Below are 5,705 nucleotides of genomic sequence, written 5' to 3'. Positions count from 1 at the left end.
GACTGATTTATTGATGCTTCCCTAATTGTGGAATGACAACCATACATGGAGATCTGTAGAAAGAAAGGACTTGGATTGAAGGAAAGAGAGGTCATTGCAGGCAAATCAGACACAGGCACCAAGAAATTGTTTTGCTTTGTTTTGTTTTCTGTGCTGCTGCAGTGAATGTAATAAATGTGCATCTGCTAAGCTGTTTCTACTGACAGAGTTTTTCCTTGTTTCAGATTTGGCCTTAACTCTTCTTAGTAATCCTGATTTGCAGTGATCTGCCCAGGAAGAGTATGTGTGCGTACATGTGAGAGAGGGAGAGGCAGTGCTCATTCCCAAAGCAGATATTTTGTTCAACCTCTGCCAGCCATTTTTTGGATGGAAGTATTTTTTTCCTTCATTCCTTTGGGTCACAGTGTAAGCATGAATTTTAAAATGATCCATAGAAGTAGGATTTAATTAGCCTGTTGACATGGTAATAAACTAAAACGATCAAAAAAAAAAAGTAAAATCACAGAGACTTCCTCTAGACCTTTGTCCCTACAAATGTGAGTTCTTTTTTTATTGAAAGTTAATCTATAGCAAAGACTAGAGAACAACATTTGTTCATGTCAGAGACAGCAATCTGTAGCAGTTCTTTTGTACCACTCTAACATACATCTTTTGTGCCTTCTTCTCTTCCCTCTCTTGAGATGAACCAGAGCTCTGGTTCTGTCATTGATTACAGTGGCTTAAGGTTTTACCTCTGAGGAGCCGAGGGGGAGCACACTTGGGTCCCTGTGTGTAACTGCACACAGCTCTGCTCTGGCACCTCACTCCACATGCTGTCACTCCTTCCTTCCAGATTTGCTCTTCCAAACCTCCTCAAATCAGTCTTCTCCTCTATTAGACCTCTTTATACATCATGCTCACAAGACAGATCCTGTTGATCTGTCCCATCCCAGTACCAGAGCTGAACAGCTCTGACTCAACGGCACGCCAGAGAAAATGCAGTTTGCTTTATACTTTGGGTTAATCAAACTAATCCAGCACTTTGAATCTGGCCTGCTGTGGCACGGCCAAATGCAGCATCCATATTAGGCTCGACAGCAGACAGGCTGTCGTTGGATTGAGGTTTCTGAGTCACGCTATTGAAGCCACACTCGTGGCAAAGCATTTATTAATAACTTTTGTTGCAGAACTTTATCCCAACAGTCTAAAAATGGTACTACTCATAACTGCACTTAGATCTTGAGCTTGGGGTTATTTTGTCATTTATTTATGTCAAGTGGGTTTGTGTTGCCTTTTTTTTTTCTATTTTAAACTTTCTTCACTGTAAGTTGAAGGCTTGCTCCTACCCTGCTTCGGTTGCTGTAATATTGCTCTGATTACTGAAGCAGATTTTTCCCAGATGTGCAGACCTGAGGGTTAGTTCTAGTTCAGGTCTTGGACAAATTGGCTAACAGAAGCCACATAAGGTGGAAACAGCAGGTCACAGACACAGCTGACCAGAGCAGAGACTCTACAGAACTCAAGACACATTGGTTTGAGTATGGCTGGTGCTGAGGAGGCTCTAAGAAAGAAGCAGCTTCTTGCAGCATAGCAGCAGCAGGCTGTGGGTGGCAAAGTCTGTGTAGCACCTTCCAACACTAAACTTGGACCTAGTCTCTGGAAACATCTCACATTCCCCTGGCAATGGATTCACTTTCCAAAACAAAATGAACTCAAACAGAACCATTTCCTATGAATGAAGTCGGGACGGAACATAAAACATAGGCAGGGAAATATAGATGTGTGACATATTTCAAGCAGCAGAGAGAATGATTTCATCCATCATCCAGCTGACTGGTAAAGAGAGTCAGCCGCCCCGAGGAGAAAGCCATTAACACACAAACACATTTTATGCTGGCCAAGGTGAGAAAGAAAGGGCTGTAGGTACTGAGGTGACAGCTACTTTAAGATCAAAGGAGAAGGCTGAGAGGAAACTGTAAAACTAACTTCAGATCTGTCTGGTGGAGGGTGTGCGAACAGAGGGGGAAGCTTAATTAAATGTGGCAAACAATGACTATATTTTCTGGGAAAGGAGAAACAATGATTTCACTTCCAAGATACTACACCTGAGCAAACATTATCCAAAGCTGGCTTCAACTAGGGCTTCACTGCCAGTACGGTAATGCAGATCTAACCTTGACTTTGAAGGGTAAGAAAAGTAACTGAGTGGGGAGACTTTAGTTTGCCAGTGGTCCTCAGTATTCCTTCTCTCTCCTGTGGAGTAATTGGAATGGATAATTGCTGGGCATAGCAGGAGATGGTGGCTGTCTTATTCATACCAATAATTTCTGACAAGGCCTAAAAAAAGGGAGAAAGCAGATGGCACCAGCACTGAGGTGTGTGGCCCAGAACTTCTGCCAGGTGAAATTCTGTAGTGAATACAGCTCAGGGAGAGAACAGGAGCATCAACAGCAGAGGGTGGCCTACAGGTCTTCAGGGGATTTTTTGCACCCAGCTAGATGCTGAGCTAGGAAAGCAGCAAGACAGGTTGTGCCCAAGCAAGCTCTACACCAGTGTAGAGAAAGGAATATACAAGAAAAGAACAGATTGACTAGAATGACAATGTTGAGCTTGAGCATAAAGAAGACATCTATACAGAGTGAAATCTAGGCTGATTTACGAAGAGTTAATATAAAAGCACAGCAAAAGCCAGGCAAGTTAAAATCAAGAAGTCCCTAGGAAAAAAATAAAAAAAATAGATGTAGAATTGTAGGCTAATTAATTCAATTTCAATTACAGGAAAAATTCTGGAATTAGGAATGAAAAAAGCTTTTTGTAAGAAACTGGAATGTAACGGGATGAGTAACAACCAATATTAACTTCATAGTCTGGTCTTGAATAACACATCTAATTCCCTTTTAAAACAAGCAGACAGACCTCACAGGCCAGTAAGGAGAAGCAGATGTCAGTATCTTGACTCGAGTGGGTTCTTTGACACTGCCTTGTATGAAATTCTCATAAGCCTGGAAGGAATGTGTGGTCTATCTACTGCAGAGCAGACATAGCACTGGTGCTCAGGAGGCTGTGAGCAGGACTTCCCTCTCCACGGACAGGAACCTGTTGAACAGAGGTGTACAGGTCTCTGTCTCCAACTGCAGTCTCTTGGTGACTTGGACTGTGGACTAGAAGATAATTGAATTTACAGAATGCCCAAAGCTGGAAGGATTTGCAGGGATATCAAAGACAGGATTAGAATTTTTTGAAAAAGCAAACAACAGCCTGACAAATTCAAGAAACAATCAGGGGAAAAAAAATGAAAGGATGTAGTAGGAATCCATGTGAGGGCCCAAACTGAGGAATAACTGACTGCACAAATATGGACGTGGAACTACTGGAGCTAAGATTTAGGGTCATGGTTAGGTTTAGGATTTAATGCAGATTAAAACCTGAAGTGTTTGTCATCAGTGCAGTACTCTTGGAAAAAGAAAAGCAAAAAAAGAAAAAAAAAAAGTGGGCTAAATAAATACAATCCAGACAAAACCAAGAAGAATCATCAGAGTCTAGAGAATGTGATCTGGAAGGAAATTCTGAAAGTCTTGGTAAAGCTTAACCTTAAGATAAAAACTAATAAGAACAGTAAGTCTTGTAAGTTCATGAAAGATTGCAACAAGGGGAGAAAGACCAGTCACATCTACCTGCCCAAAACACAGACATTCAGAAATAGTAACAGGCTTAAACTCAAGCAAGAAAATTCGAACTTGATGTCACAAGAAAGTTAGGGCAAATAGATGGAGGCAATGCATAAAGTGTCCAGGCATGAAGCCTCCCTAAGGGGGGAGCTTCCAGAACATTGAGTAGCTGTCAGGAATGATAGCAGTGTCCTGCCTTGAGGGTTTGGAGAGGGACCAGAGATTTGGGTTTAGGCTGAATCTCTCCTGGGGGAGCTGAGGGGGAGGGGTGGGAAGGGCCCATGCTATGTGGAAGGCCTTGTTAGGAGTATTCCCTAGGACAGGAAGGGAGGAATACTAGGATGTTTCTCCTTCCTCCTTCTTCAGTCTGCCCCCCAAATCTTCATTTTCCCTCTGCACAGGGACTGTTTCCACTTACTCTCCTTGCAGTCCCTCATCTGCAGCAGGTGTCACTGAGATTTCTGTACTTCTCCAGCTGCTGCTGAATGCCTGAGGATCAGGAGGCACCCATCCGGACCAACCTTGTCCTGGGAAGGTGAAGGATGCGAGGCTAGATGGCAGAGCACTGAGAGCTCTGGAGGTAGGGCTTGCTGCTGCCAGTGCCACTGGAGAGATTGGGTGAGGAAGCAGCTGTTGCTGCTGTAGAAGGAAGCTGCCTGCAGCCAGCATTGCCCATGGTGACAGGAATAGAGGGATAGGCTTGCAGGAGGTGAGACACCAGTGATTCACCTTCGTGGTCTGTGTCACCACCAGTGCCTATCTCCTCTGGACTAAGCAAAGAGAATGGTGGCAGGTCTGGCACCCGAGCACTGCTTGTGCTGCCTGTGCCTTAGGGCATGTTAAGCATCCCAGCGTGAGGGGCTTTCCCCCAGTAACCAAGACAGCGATGTCAAAGCCAACCTGCGCCTCTAGCCTGATCTCAGCCAGGTTCCTACCATGGGTACAGGGCAGCAGTGTCAAGAGAGGATGATGCTCTGGGACCTTTGAATTGTGTTTCTGTTATTTGGGATCAGAATTTAATTGTTCCCCATTGACATGAAGGCATAGACTCAGATTTTCAGCTGGTAAGTCCCAGCTGAATCACTTGGAGCTGCAGGTTTATGCTATACGCTAGGACCTACAGCACACTCCTAAAAACTCCAACTCCAACAGTGAATGAAAAGCTACTCTCTTAAATATTCAGCTTTAATGATGACTCTGATGATCAATAGAAAACTTGGAATAAGATTTTCAGCTCATGTAAACTGGCTGATTTAGATTTTATTGAAAGTAAGAGTGCCAGCATATCAACAAAGCAACCTGGTCCTATGAGCTCACAAAATCCAATCTAAATTATTTACTTTCAAAGAAAGATTTGTTGTAAGTGTTTTCCTGGCCTTTTGAGTGTTAACAGATTATTTATTCAATGGCAGTTTCATGTGCACTGATAATTTTTGCTAATAATAATTTTACACTGCACTAGCAAATCATCAGAAATGCACTTGATAGTACATTAGCCTTCTCTTTCCTTGTGTATTTTTACTGGCAAAACCCATCTCTGAGTATTTATTTTCATTCATCTCAACATTGGTGATATACACAGAAGGACCAGGAGCTGCCCTAAAAGCTGCTATGTGCAGCATACTATATTACTATGAGTCAAGTCCTCTCCTAATGTCAATCAGCATTAAAAACAGAGGGAGGTACAATGTTATCACAGATGTAGGAGCCTCATCAAATATTTTGTCCCACACTCCTGCTTTCCAGGCCATGTCCAGAGCACATGGCATAGCCCCTCCTGCTTCACCCTTAGCACCAGCTTGGTTCACTTTGCTACCACGTGGTCCATGAGCTTTGATTCCTGTTGGGTCCCCATCCCCTCGGCAAGGATGCTCTCCCTGTGTGCCAGGAAAAACAAGCACCTTCAGCCAAACCCCAGCGCAGCCAGGGAGAAGTAACAAATGCTTTATTGGTGGCAGAAGCAGTCCCATTGTCAGAAATCAGAAGAATCATTTCCTGGTTACAGTAGCCTTCAGATACACGTATCCAACTTCAACCCCCAAATAAAACAATGGGAGT

Source organism: Geospiza fortis, unplaced genomic scaffold (assembly GCF_000277835.1).
Source record: "Geospiza fortis unplaced genomic scaffold, GeoFor_1.0 scaffold1, whole genome shotgun sequence".
NCBI classification, from domain to species: domain Eukaryota; kingdom Metazoa; phylum Chordata; class Aves; order Passeriformes; family Thraupidae; genus Geospiza; species Geospiza fortis.
Note: the sequence above shows the minus strand (reverse complement) of the source record.